At 38.5% G+C, this 15,640-nt stretch overlaps 1 protein-coding gene across 1 annotated transcript in view; it reads left to right on the plus strand.

The window, feature by feature from the left end:
* LOC126336082 (potassium/sodium hyperpolarization-activated cyclic nucleotide-gated channel 1) overlaps nt 1–15,640 on the plus strand; it is a 1,174,950-nt gene that overhangs the window by 60,640 nt on the left and 1,098,670 nt on the right. The window lies entirely within an intron of this gene.

Genomic DNA, 15,640 nt, shown 5'->3' on the forward strand with positions numbered 1-15,640 from the left:
TTGATGACCCTGATCATTATTTAACCTGCAGTGAAGTTGGGATTGTGAGGCCAAAAGTGCAGGTGGTCAGGTCCATATGTAGGAGGATAAGAGTGAAGAAACTTCAGGATAAGGAAATCAGGCACAAGTACATAACAGCGATCTCAGAAAGGTACCAGTTAATTGAATGTAGTCAATTACAGTCGCTGAAAAAGGAATGGACAACGCACAGGGACACAGTACTAGAAGTGGCTAAAGAATATCTTGGAACAGTAGTGTGTAAAAGCAGGAAGAAGCAAACAGCTTGGTGGAATGACACAGTCAAGGCAGCCTGTAAAAGGAAAAAGAAGGCGTATCAAAAATGGCTACATACTAGAAATAAGGTAGACAGAAAAAGTTATGTTGAAGAAAGAAAGAAAGGTGAAAATACTATCAGTTATGTTTCAGATTTCGAGGTAGAATGGGATAGGAATGAGGACAGAAATAGGATCACATTTGAGGAAGTGGAGAAAATGGTCAATAGATTGCAGTGGAATAAAGCAGCTGGGGTGGATGAAATTAAGTTGGAACTCATCAAATACAGTGGAATGTCAGGTCTTCAATGGTTACACAGGATAATTGAAATGGCCTGGGAGTCGGGACAGGTTCCATCAGACTGGACAAAAGCAGTAATCACACCAATCTTTAAACATGGAAACAGAAAAGACTGTAACAACTACAGACATATCTCTTTACTCAGTGTTGTGGGTAAAATCTTCTCAGGTATTGTTGAAAGGAAAGTGCGAGTATTAGTTGAGGACCAATTGGATGAAAATCAGTGTGGGTTTGGGCGTCTTAGAGGTTGTCAGGAGCAAATCTTTAGCTTACGGCAAATAATGGAGAAGTGTTATGAGTGGAACAGGGAATTGTATCTATGCTTTATAGATGTAGAAAAGGCATATGACTGGGTTCCTAGGAGAAAGTTATTGTCTGTTCTACGAGATTATGGAATAGGAGGCAAACTTTTGCAAGCAATTAAAGGTCTTTACACGGATAGTCAGGCAGCAGTTAGAGTTGACGGTAAATTGAGTTCATGGTTCAGAGTAGTTTCAGGGGTAAGACAAGGGTGCAATCTGTCTCCTCTGTTGTTCATATTATTTATGGATCATATGTTGAAAACAATAGACTGGCTGGGTGAGATTAAGATATGTGAACACAAAATAAGCAGTCTTGCATATGCAGATGACTTAGTTGTGATGGCAGATTTGATTGAAAGTTTGCAAAGTAATATTTCAGAGCTAGAGGCAGATCAGAAATGTAAGGACTATGGTATGAAGATTACCATCTCCAAAACGAAAGTAATGTCAGTGGGAAAGAAATATAAACGGATTGAATGCCAAATAGGTGGAACAAAGTTAAAACAGGTGGACGGTTTCAAGTACTTAGGATGCATATTCTCACAGGATGGCAACATAGTGAAAGAACTGGAAGCGAGGTGTAGCAAAGAAAATGCAGTGAGCGCTCAGCTACGATCTACGCTCTTCTGCAAGAAAGATGTCAGTACCAAGACTAAGTTATCTGTGCACCGTTCAATCTTTCGACCAACTTTGTTGTATGGGAGCGAAAGCTGGGTGGATTCAGGTTACCTTATCAACAAGGTTGAGGTTACGGATATGAAAGTAGCTAGTAGATAGGAACAATGGCAGGAGGGTGTCCACAATGAGGAAATCAAAGAAAAACTGGGAATGAAGTCTATAGATGTAGCAGTCAGGGCGCACCGGCTTAGATGGTGGTGTCATGTTACACACATGGGAGAAGCAAGGTTACCCAAGAGACTCATGGGTACAGCAGTAGAGGGTAGGAGGAGTCGAGGCAGACCAAGGAGAATGTACGTAGATTCGGTTAAAAATAATTTTGAAGTAATAGGTTTAACATCAGAAGAGGCACCAATGTTAACACTGAATAGGGGATCGTGGAGGAATTTTATAATGGGGCTATGCTCCAGACTGAACGCTGAAAGGCATAATCAGTCTTAAATGATGATGATGATGATGATGATACCTATGCAGATTTTAAGTTTTATTAAAGTGCTTTACTATGAATGTTACGCTTTACATGTATATAAGGTGTCACACAGCTAACCGATGTGTCCTCTGCAAAATCTACGTTATCATACAGAAGTCTTGTACGAACTGTGACAGCACCTTGAAACGTCCCCTTTGCACAATTATACACGACTGTGCTTAAACTGACACACAATAGTTTTTAGCGCAACGCAATAGGACTTCCAATAATCCCTACAAGAGAATGGCCCTGACTAACATTAACCTATTCGTTTCACAAATCACTTACCTCACAAAAATCTTCGTTACTCGAACTACTGCAATACAGCGAGCATAATATATAGTCATAATATATACAATTTTATAACATAAGAATACAATAACAAAGGTACAAAATATATCATTAAAGAACATAACAATACAGATAACATTTGTAGTAGTACAGGCTTTACAAAAGAATAGAAATAGCAAATACATCAGTGTTACAAAAATTATGACATAAGTACATACGTAAAAGATCAGAATAACTGTTGAAACATCAACTTCACACATGAGCATTAGAACAAAACAGAATAAATAATGTGTAAACACCTTTACAAAGTAAATAACATGTTATAAATGCAAATTATATTTGAGGATAACAGTATTCCTCATCATAGCGAATGAAGCTTAGTATTAGAAAAAATCTGCAACATAAGTCTTATCAAATAAACATATAAAGACAGGAAGAACATAAATACACAAGGGTACACAAACACATAGTGGGATAACACTAGGAAAGGGCAGGGTTTGTTTTGCTGCAGTATTTTGCGAACAAAACTTTCTTTACTTCTCGGAGATCTCCTTTCGTTCTTCATTATTTCCAAAAAGTCCTATCTATACCTGCTTTCTGTACTTTTTATCATATAACCTCTCAGTGCATTTCTTCAAATCCATCGCAACTCATTCTCTTATATAGGCTACCCCCTCTTAAGCTAAGTTAAATCTACTGAGCTCAGATGCTTAACTAAGGGACGAGGCAATGCAGCAGCACAAAACAATTAATACAAACAGCAATGAAAAAAAAGGTGCAGGTAAGCAAAGCAAGCAGCAATAAATGTAATAACTTATATCTAAACATGACAAACCCACAAGCAGAAAAAAATAGTACACTGAAGACAACAACACAGATAAGGGAAATATATATTCACATCTTAATGTCTATGTAATTAAAATGGTGCAGCACTACTTATTCAATGAAATAAATTACCAAGTACTTGAAAAGAAAATTATGTATGCAGTTCCTGTGAAGGGCAATGACTTTTTGTGCTCCCTCATTTTTTTGGAAGTATATCAAGAAGTTATTCTTTACTGGGTCTGTAGGCATAAAATATTTATATTAGTACATCTATAAAATTTTACTTTAACCAATGCTGCAGTGCAGCTAGAAACTAGATATTCAACAAAATAGGGAAAGCAAGAGTGAAACGTCATTCAGAATACTGGCAAGTGATCTTTCAATGAACACAAATTCTGGTCATATGTAAAGGCTGTTAGTGGCACCACAATTAGTGTTCAGTCCATAATGAATGAGAAAGGAACTTAAATTGAAGGGATCAAAGCAAAAGCTGAAACGTCATTCGCTAGCCATAAGGCATTTCATAATGCAGTAAACAATCCTCCAACTAGCAAGACAATAGACGTGAAATGTTTCTCATCATTTCATTTCAGTAAATATCATAAATTAAGAGCTCCACAGTGTAATCATATGTTTTCAAGTTTGGGCGTGTCGTATTTGCGATGCTTTCTACAAAGGAATGAATGTCAATAGCGAGGATAATGGCCTCTTTTTTTTTACCTATGTCTCTGAAAGGCACACACTAATGGCTTTCTTTTTGTCAGGTGGTTGTCGCGCAGCTGGGTGGCCACGACGCATTACGTGCAGGTGGTCACTTAACTGTCTTATCGAAATATTTACAACACCAGTTTCCACTACAGTGGCAGTCTCATATATAAAAAATTCACAGGTCAAGAATTTGCGTTACACATCAGTAGAAACAAAATCCTATTGATATAAGAGTGTCCAAAAAATTTTTCGTCGGCATTGTAATACATTCACGCATTTACATACATTTCATAACTCTTAAAGTACGATTCTTGGTTTCCAACAACCTTTTTCACAAACCACAGTCCCTAACCTCTACTCATTATTTCTTACCTCATTCGTCGACACTTCTTCAATATTCCATCATAACAGATAAGTAGCATAATCAAATAACTCATATAGCATCAGCTTATTGATCATAAACATACCGCAACAGCATAATTCTCTGCTCATGTCAAAAGTGTCAACTACCTCAAACGTCCTTTAAAAATCATGATCCCATACCAAATACATCATTCAAAGCTCTCATAGTATAACAATGGTTCCGAAAAAATATGAACAGTTCACAAAGTACAGACAAATACAATTTCATAAGTGTGACGTTATCCAACGGTGTAATTACGTTAACATCTGTCACTGATGTAGTAAAATAAATATTTATCTCTCTCAGTTAAATGTTCAGATTGCTGTGTAATTTATGTGTTAGAGAAATATGGTACCGATGTGTAAAGTTGTATAAGCAAATACCATATTAGCTAGGGCTCCTTGTGCTTGCCATACACATGGTACACAAAGTAAGAGTGTACCCCCCTAAGGATTAATGTAATTATATCCTCAGGTGTTGCAGATTACAGCGATGGAAAGAAATGTAGCACGGAAAACTTTTGTATCATTGTACTTCAAATATCTTTAAAAATAAATGTTTTAAGTACAAAATTAATCACTCAAATAAATGTACTGTAGCGCTAAACTGTGCGTCTGTTGTAAGACAATCTCTGTGGAAGTGTCGTAGTTATCGTCCACCGAAAGCTAAGTTCTGCAGAAGTCAATGTACTTACCTCATGATAAACAAAAGTGGAATGCTTTGCGCATAGATATCTTAGTTATTACTCTTATTGCCATGATGAAGAAAGTACTGTGCTGTAACGTATTGTTGTGCTACAGAAAAGGCTTTCTCATTGTAGCTATACCACAAAGTTACTACTAAAACATGTTTTCCTTTCCAGAAGAATTCAGAAAAACTGTGCAGATATAAAACAGATACACCGCAAAAGCACAATGTAAATTGTGTCACACATTAGTAGCGTCGTGATATAATCGTGTAGCTGTCAAAGAAACCAAATGCTAAGTCATCTTTAACCTCACAGAAAGTACTTCAAATAAAGAATGTCTTTTCAACTAAACCAAAACGTGGCATTAAAATCTCATTAACAGTATATGTTCTAAGTATGTAAGCCTTATAGCCGTTATGTAATCGTGCAACTAACAAGCAAGAATGTACACACACAGTAACACTGTGTCCTCTGTTCACTATCACATAGCAGTGGTAATTACTGTCTAAATATATTCCCTAGGTTGTAGACTGGATAGTTAACTTCAAAACATCGTTGCATGTTAACAGTTGCTAAGTGTGACAAAGCGTACTTGTAGCGTGAAGTGAAAAATTGTATGGCAAAGACTAAGTTAAAAAGCAGATTATCTTTCAATAAACGGTTTTACATGTGAAATGTGGTGCAATCTTTTACCCTTTATAGTACTGAAAGTTTCAACTTGAACGCAATTATCATGCGGTATAAGTCGGTAAAGAATACTGGAACTTTTCTCAAGGTTAGCGTCTATGTTATTTTTCTCTGAGCCAGCCGGCGCACGTGGCTGCCTGTGGTGGGAGTTATCGTCTGGTTCTTTGTTGTCGCGCGTCGTTATTGGGATTAGGAGATTTAACTTCTACAAATTCACCTAGTCGAGAGGGCCCCGCTCTGCATGAATCCCGCCAGTTCTGATGCAATTCAGGTCTGCCGTTACGATCATATCGTCTGTCGTCATATCGGTAGATACCATAGTTTCTTTCTTGTCGGTCACGTGGTGGAGAATTTCTCCCTGAATCGTAACTGCGCGCTGGACCGTTGCCTCTTAAGTTATTCTGTCTCCCTTGATAATAATTATTTTAGTTTCCATATTGTCTGTTTCTCTGATTGTCTCTGTGATAGTCATTACTACGGAAATGCGATCTTTCTCTGTAACTATTATTACTCCGCCAGTGGTTGTCATATGGGTGGTGTCTCTTTTGGTCACGATTTGCGTTGTAATAATAGACTTGTCGTGTCCAGTTATTGTTTCTGTGGTCACGGAATTGTGACGGATGTGAACTGTAGTGATTGTTTTCCTGTTTTCGCATCCCGCGACTGTCTGTGTCAATTTCTAATTCTTGTAAGAGTCCCTGAAAAGCTTCAATGTCGTCTTTGCAACGCTCTGCCAAAATAATATTCCTTAAATGTTCAGGCAATTTCATTATGCAAATGTGGATGAGTTCTGAAGGACTATATGGGTTTGAAAGATATTGGTTCTTATGCAAAATATTGGACAAGACTGGAAAATTCAGATTGTTCAAAGTGTTTCATCATCATTATGCTATATTTTACTCGGTCTTGTGTAGCTTGAGACCAATATGCTGAGATGAAAGCATCGTGACAATCGTGAATGACCGATCGCATTCTTACAGCTGGTTCATTCTCCAAGTAGCCACACATAAAAATCTAATCTGTGTTCTAATGACCAATTGGGAGGAAAACAATGAGAGAACTGATGAAGCCACGCTTGTGGATGAATGTCGTTGCCAGAATTCTTAAATGTTTTGAATTTACGTGTAGTAATGAACAGCTTATAGTCAAAATCATCATGTCGGCGAGTCGCATGTCGGTCATTGTTACGTCGTTTCGGCGGTTCCATCTCAAAATTCGGTGTACCTTGCCAATTTCTTTCATAATTTCCGAAGTGCCCTGTGTTATTATTTTGTGGCTGTTCCGTATTTCTATGTCCCTCTTCCCGTATTGGAGCGCGAGTGTCCTCTGAAATACGTAATTGTTGTATTACCTGTGTCAGCTGATCTTGTACTTCCCAGATTTCTCTTTGGTGTTGCTTACTAATTTGATTCAGACTTTGTTTGAATTTCCTAATTTGTTCGCACTCTTCTGTGTCATTAGAGACTACCGGTTTTGTGTCATTCAGATTATCATCTACCTTCGTAGATAAATTAGTGAACTCATCCGAAAGTTCGGCTACTTTCTCCGATAGCGAACACATTTCCTCAGTGTGTTTTTCTGAACCAAGTTTGAGAGTGTCCATTTGTGTTGAAATCGAATCTACTGTGTCCTTTAAGTTTTCCTGAGATCTTGCAAGTTGCGTAACCGAATCGGTGGATGCAACTGAGTCCATTTTAGATTGCAAGGTGTCGTGATTTTCACTAACAACAGTTTGCAATTCTTTTATGGCTGCTTCGTGATTCTGTAATGCGTTTTCTGCCACGAAAAAATAGGTTGAAAATGCTCACAAATTTGTGTTTTTACGTCATTACAGATTTTTTGACATTTCGATTCAATGTTATGTAACTCACTAGTGAAATCAAGTGTGGTGTTTAACTTTCGAAGATTTTGTTCCATTGTGTCTAACTTTTGAAGGTTATGTTCCATTGTGTCCAACTGTTGCTGTGTTTGTGTCTGATTTTGTTCCATTGTGTCTAACTTTTGAATATTATGTTCCATTGTGTCCAACTGTTGCTGTGTTTGTCTCTGATTTTGTTCCATTGTGTCTAACTTTTGAAGCTTTTGTCCCATTTGTTGCATTAATTGTAATAACAGTGCACTGGTGTGTGAAACATGTTCCTTGGTGCTATTCGGCAATGTATTTGAACCAGCAATATTCGCAGTTTGAAAAACAGAAAATGTGTCTTGACTTATTTGAGAAACCGGTGAGGACGCAAAACCTGAATCTACAGTATTTGCAAGAATGTGTCCTCTCATTTCGGAATCCTGAGGCGAGCGGTTGCCAACCGATCGATCGGTAATGCTTCCTTGTTCACTAATTGTTTCACTGTCTACACCATTGTTTGCAGCCCGCTCCTTTTCCCTATGTACAATTACCAAATTACTACTTTGAACATTAGTTAATTCATTACATGGTGGCGCTAACACACTGCTTTCGTCTTCACTGTCATTTCTCAGTTTACTTTGGAGCCTAGTACTACGTTTTTCACACGCCATTATAGTCACAATATTTGACTACATGCATGCCAAAACTGTTTTACTGTACAGAAATGAAAGACTGCAACTACAAAGGAAATTCTCTCTATGATTACGCCCTATCAATAAACAAAAGCTACACTAATTACACAAGCTACAAGAAAAAATCTGAAGATTCCAGTGAGGTATCCTCAGCTAAGGGTCGACATATGAAACGTCCCCTTACAAAAATTATACAAGACTGTGCTTAAACTGACACACAATAGTTTTTAGCGCAACGCAGTCTGACTTTCAATAATCCCTACAAGAGAATGGCCCTGACTAACATTAACCTATACATTTCACAAATCACTTACCTCACAAAAATCTTCGTTACTCGAACTACTGCAATACAGCGAGCGCCACTACTGCCAGCTAAATAAAGGATTCAAACTACTCAAAGGCACTAACTACTGATAGGCATAGTTAGCAAATGAAAGATTTTGATAGAGAACAAATAATGTATTTACCTTTATAGTCATAATATATATATCAGTTCATGACACCAATTCTTACAAATTTCAAAACTCCGCCTTCTCACTCCCCACATCCACCACTGCTGGCGGCTGACCTCCAACTGCGCAACGCCACGCGCTGTTAGCATCCAGCTGGCGCTGCCCAAAACTACAATGGCAGACAACAATGCAAACTAAACACACACTGCGCACAGCACAGCCAGTGATTTTCATACAGAGCGCTACGTGGCGGCGGCGTTACCAATAAAAAAACCTAAGCAGCCTATTTACAACCTTGAAGAACAGTGGTTGACGTAATAAGGCGTATATTAAAAATTTGAAATACTAGTACGCAATCTAATACGCAAGTGATAAAGCGATATAGGTTATTTCTTTATACTGTCGCATGACTATATATTTCTTGTATTTTTAGAATTGATTGCTAGTTACTAGCTGAAATCTGCATAAAGCCAGAAACGAAAGGTGACTCCTGCTCTTTATCATTTTGAAAGATATACTGGGATGTTTAAATGCTGGTAAAATTGATTGATAGTCCGATTAGCCACGGTATTTGATTTTTGTAATTGCCTAGAGAATGGTACAATCGGTTTAGTACCATGCAGGTACAGCATCATGTGTATTTAAGTTCTGATGTTCCATGTGCTCTAAATGGATTAATGTGCGTTCCAATCACTGACACAACCACCAAGCACTGACACAACCATCAAAGGTACTCAAACTTAATAAAACCAATTATCACTGACAATTTACGTTCGGAGACGTAGATGTAGTAACGCGAAACCGTCTGGGATGTTCAAAATCTGATTGTCGAGATTACAGACGTGAATACACCTGTGTCTACCTCTCCCATTTTAACAAACATAGATGTTCTCAGAAATGGTAGATGCGTCCCATAAAATGATGCTATAAATGAGTATGCGAACGCCGTTATAATTGGCTTCCTGATTCCGTGGCGAATGTGCGGAGTCCAGGTAGAAGCGGAACATTTAATTTATTTATTTATCGTATCCAATACATCACTTTTACAAAATCTGTAAGAATGCAATAAATAAGAAAACATGAAATTTAAAGCAATACAATACTTGGTAGTATGAGAAATGAAGATAAAATAAAATAGAAACCACAGAAAATAATGTTCAATTATAAGAATTGGTACGATTCTGTCTGGGAGTACAATCCTTATATCCCATGTTAAGTCCGGTACGTTGTTGCTTGTACGGTCTTGTCATCTGCTGTTAGTAGGTCCCGTATCGTGCAAGATTCATCCAATTTCCTGGAGACTAGTAATTTGTTGTGGGTCTTGCAGTTCCCCACATTCACCGAGCTCGACTGTACTGACACAGCCCCAGTTCTTCAGGTTTACTTTGCTTCGTGATGCACCCGATATTAATCTATTCAAGGCTTCCCACATCGTGTATGGATTTCTAAGCCGGTTGTTCGTTGTTCCCTGGAGCTATTGTCTGATCTTCCTGCCTCCGAATTTCGCCACAGTTCTCCTCGTCATACTTTAGACGGTAGTGTGGTTGGATCAGTTGTTTTTAGAAAACCTTTTTAATTTAAGTTTTTTAGGTTGGAGTAGCGTCCAAACATTTAATGCCTAGGATCTGTTTCTTGTTTCTGTTTCTCTGTTTTGGCAGCTGTTCTCCTTCGGAAGGGCTTTGTCCGTAAGTTGCTACAGCACGTTTGTGGGAACTGGGTGGATGCCGCCTGTTACGATGAATCCTATCTCATTCAGAGCTATATTTACTTGTTTTAACAGAACACTAAAACAAGTAACGCAGGAGATTAATTCTTAATCGATATTACCAGCATTTCAACATCTCAGCGTATTTTAATTTGTTTGAGTTTTCGTTTCAGTAGGTACAATTACTACAGGATTGTTTGCTGTACGCAAGATCTATCGCTCTAGGCGATTTCAGATGGTGCAATGTGCCAGCGTTTACGTCGAGATAGAAGGAATCTGTTGGCAGTCCGACATCCTTACACAAGCTATTGTAGACGTGGATTATGACAAGCAGTAGGGTAGCTGGAAGACTTGGCGACATAAAAATATGTTTGTCTACATCTTGATTACCACTTCTTTTCCTATTTAAATATACCTTTGATTATTATTGCCGATTTGTTAAATGAATGCCATTTAAATTTTTAAAAATAAGTCAAATACCTTAAATATTTTGAGTTTTGTGAAATTCAACTGTTTTCAAGGCTGCGGCAGACACAAATTCAGAATATCGGAGCTAAGTGGTGAAACATTCCTACACACCATGTTGTTTGTCTTTCATTTCTTCTGTCAGTCATTTCTGATATATCCAACTGTGATTAATACATTCCAAAAGAAACTTCCCTCCACTAGTTGGAATTTGTAACTAGCCTCACTTGACGGTATCTAACCGGAGCGAGCCGACAATGAGACGTGAGAGTTCATTACGTACCATTCCCATACAAAAAACAAACAAATACATGCTCACCGCAGAAAAATACTAATTTCCAAATAATATAAAATCTAAGAAAATGCTTGTGGAAATTTGGAGAATTTCTGGCTGCACAAATTACTAAGAAATTAATGTCAATAAACATGGTATTCATATTTCTGTGACAAGAAGCTGTATGTCGCTTGGTATAGACGTACTTGCAACATCAATCTAGTGAAGTCAGGATTATGATATCTCAAACAAGGACGAAAATATTTAACGGATGAACAGATTAAGTAACTCATCATCTACACTGAAATGTTTAATAGAGAGGCGACACCCTTTTCTGACTCTTCTGGCCACAAGACTTTTATTTGTTTTCATACCCCTATGTATTCCATGACATCCTGTTTTATGTATAATTTATAAATTGAGGTTTCTTTCAGTCAACGATCTTATCTTTCAGAATTAGTAACACCATAATTCATCAAATCTAACTGGTATATTGGGCTGGTTGTAACAGAACTAAGTATGATTTCCTTACTTTCAGTCCATACCAACTCATACATAATAAGCACCAAAATGAGCAGCATAGCCAGTACACTCATCACCACAATGCCGTTTTAAGATTAGGACATATCTAACAGTCAGAGGAAGACAAAGGTGTGAGTCAATAAATACTGTACCAAAACCTTTTTTTTTAAAATTATCTTTCGTGTATGAAACGTCTTTCTTGAAATATTCCACATGAAGCGAAACCTGTATTCTCTGCCAACTATACGGGTATCTTTTATATGTGAATGCGTGGTGTCTGTTCTTTCGGACATTCATACAATCGATTTGTCTCAAACGCAATGAATCAAAACCTTAAGTGCGGATCAGACTTACGTCCGACCTCCAGCGGAAATCTAAAATCATCGAGCTCGGAGGACATGTAGGTGGAAGTATGAGCGGCCGTGGAACGTGCCGAGATAATTCGTGCATTTGTGATAAATACTGTGCCCGAGTTAACCCAACTGCCTGATAGGCAGGAGATCCTGGGTTCAAGTCCTAGTCTGGAACACAGTTTCACTCGTCACCTCTGATTATGCGTCGAGTCCCGATGCAGCTGACATCATTAGTTCCTTTCCTTCTCTTTCTTTTCCTATCTGCCCACTCCATCTCGAATTTACATAATACGCTGAGGAGGCCATGCTTAGCCCGTTCAACAGAGTTTTCCTGGTACGAATTTAAAGTGTTTACTGAGTACAGACTTATCTCTGAGGGCTATTTATAACACCGTATACAGGGTATATGTAAATTCCCTTTATAGACTTTGAGAAAAGTTTCCTACATCAAAACAAGAAAAAAACCTCGTAAACATTGGCTCAGAAAAGCATACCTTATGAGGGACGAGCAGTTGTTCACCTTCGCTTCTATGAAAAAAGCGTGAAACACATCTCTTCTACTGAACAAGTTCTCACGGCTCTTAATGCTTGAGGTATGGAATTACAGAGCCCCTGTTCACTAGAAGTTTTCCTTCGTTTGGTGTAAAGACGCTGTCATCGAAGTCTATAAAGGTAATTTGGTTACATCTCGTATGAAGTAGATGATTTACATGTTGGCAGCTCTGCATGCAACAGATACGTGTTGTCTCTACGCCTCAGTAACTATTTACTTACGAAGTGGTGTGTAATGACATTAATTGGCATCTTGTAATTACTTGTATGTGTTTCGCAGTCTTCTAAAGTAGAACTTACAGGAGAAAGTCGGATTGCGAAAATACACTGCAAATGAATGTTAAGAAATGTTGCTGAGTGGAGCTCAAGAGGGGAGCTGGATATTAGCTCCTTAAAGCTTTAATTATTGTCTTGGATAAACCATAGATATCTGTCGTACGATTACGATAAGAGTGAATTACATCCTTCTTCTCAGCTACGGTAGGTAGTGAAGGGAATACTCTTCTAGTAAGGCAGTTTTTGTCAGAGTATTTGTCTTCCATTAATGCTATTGCAAAGGGAATCGAGTTTAATGTAGCTTATACTGGCAGAACATAATTTGATTCCTGTAATTCATTGATTTCGTAGAATATGCCTGCGAAATGCGCATGATGTCCGCTTTCATGCACATAGTACTCGAATAAAGAGCACGATCAGCAAGTTCTTACGCAAACACGTCTGCATCTATTTATTATTACCGTTGACCCAGTAAATAGCTCACGAACTTCTGTTGCTGGAGCTTAGATTATAGTTAAATGCTGTGACCTTCCTGGAGTAAAGTGAAATGGAAGATTTTGGTTTCATGTCCCGTAGGCATCAATGTCGTTAGAGTCGGAGTACAAAGAGGGATTGCTTAAAGGACGGAGAAGGATATCAAGCGCACCATATCAAAGGAACCATCGTTGGCTCTGCCAGGAGCGATTTAGGGATCTCATGGAAAACCTGAAGAAGAACGGTCCGCCGGGGATTTGAACAGTCATCCTCTCGAATGGGAATAAAACGAGCTCCTCTCAGGTGTTGAACACAGCTTTCTTTGATCATTAATGACATCTTCCAATCAACAGATCCAAGTGAACGAGTTGATTCCGTCTTCTTAGATTTCCAGAAGGTGATCGACTCTGTCACTTGTTCGAAAACTAACGATCACACAGAGTATCTTTGCAGATATGTCATTTTCTTGATGAACATTCGACTAATAGAACATAGATCGTTATACTGGCTGTGACCGTTCCACAGAAACGAAAGTAACATCGGATGACTCCCAAGAAAACCTAATACATAAACGATTAATCAGATAGTATCAACAGCAGTATAAATTTGTTCTCTCACGATTCTTTTCCGGTTGGAGTAAGGTACTCCTTCATCAAATGTATGTATAAATTGAAGATAATACCTATGATAAAGAGAAATAACAAAGTAATATACGATTAGTAGATTTCAGGTAAAAATATTTGGCCGTATAAGTTGTGGGTAGCACAGTCTGCAGGTGCTAATCTGAGATGAACTGGATGTCACAAGAGAGAAATTTGTGGACGGATGTATCACACAATTCAGAAGAATGAAGAAAAACAATGAAACGTTATGAAATTGAAAGATGAAGTGAAATCGTTATTACGTGAGGCGAATGGAGGGTTTGTTTGAGCATTCGTAGGAAAAGTCAGTGTACCCGCGTATTAGACGTTAGTCCAATCACTTCGAGACTGATGTTCCAGTGTTTGGAGTCAAGTAACCATGACAACAGGCATCTAAAGAAATCAGAGACGCACTTCTACGATCGTTAGAAATCTCTATACCCGTACGGAAGTGTAACAGAAATGCTTAGGGATCAAATGGCTCTGAGCGCTATGGGACTCAACATCTTAGGTCACAAGTCCCCTAGAACTTAGAACTACTTAAACCTAACTAACCTAAGGACATCACACACACCCATGCCCGAGGCAGGATTCGAACCTGCGACTGTAGCAGCCCCGCGGTTCCGGACTCCAGCGCCAGAACCGCACGGCCACCGCGGCCGGCTATGTGCTTAGGGTGCTTAAACGGCAGTCCTTGGAAGAAAACCTATTTAGCTCCCGTGAAAACTGCTCAGGTCATTTACTGAACTGGTTTTCGAAGAACACAGGGCCACAGTTAGACTGTCACCGTTGTATATCATACGTATTGTTCACGAAAGTAAGAAAGGACTGATTAGAGCGGGTACACAGACATACATGTAATCAGTTTATTTTTGCTTACTACATGATTAATAGCAAAGAAAATCGATTATATCGGTACAAAGTACGCTCAGCCATGAAGGGGACGGTGGCTTGCAAAGAATACGTACAAAGATGTTACAGGTATTTAGAAGGCAGTGTACTGACTGCAAAATTTAAAATTACTGACACTTTCACAAAAACCCACCGGCTCTCCCAGAATTTTTATGGGAGGAAAGGAGTGGAAATATTAATGTTGAAGCAGAAACGAAATTAGCAGAAGCTTTAAAAATATATTTCTGCTCGTTAATTTTAATTTTAAAAATATTTATGAGATGCTAATGAGAATTTTCATACTTTTATTTGAGTTCTCTGTGCTTTACATTTTAGCAAAGCACCGATCTACCAGTACCAAAAGGCAAATCCACAAGGTTAGTGCAATCGGAAGAGTCAAACGTTTTCGGTTAAAGTGAGAACCCGACACAGAACTACAGAAACTTAATTGAGAAACAATCACATTTCATCAATAACAGTAGAGGAAAGAAGAAACTCGACTTGCTTCACCGGAATATGATAAGGGATAATCAAAAAGTTCGCATTCGAAGACTGTACAGTCCAGAATGGATGTGCTAATAAGGCAAAATCGGCATGAGTACTGAAAAATTCATCCCATCGACGCACCAAGTTGAATATACCCCTTTGGTAACACACTGTGTCCTGCTGCGTGAAGAAGTCTCTAAATGCCTGTTGCAGGTCCTCATCCGACAGGAGACGTCGACTGTTCCAGGTCTTTTTGAAGGGGCCGAAGGCGTAATAATCGTTTGGGTAGAGATCAGGAATATATTTATTTATTTATTTATTTATTTAACCTGGCAAGATTAGGGCCATCAGGCCCTCTCTTACATCTAACCAGACATTCTACTTATT

This window comes from Schistocerca gregaria, chromosome 2 (assembly GCF_023897955.1).
Source record: "Schistocerca gregaria isolate iqSchGreg1 chromosome 2, iqSchGreg1.2, whole genome shotgun sequence".
In the NCBI taxonomy this organism is placed as follows: domain Eukaryota; kingdom Metazoa; phylum Arthropoda; class Insecta; order Orthoptera; family Acrididae; genus Schistocerca; species Schistocerca gregaria.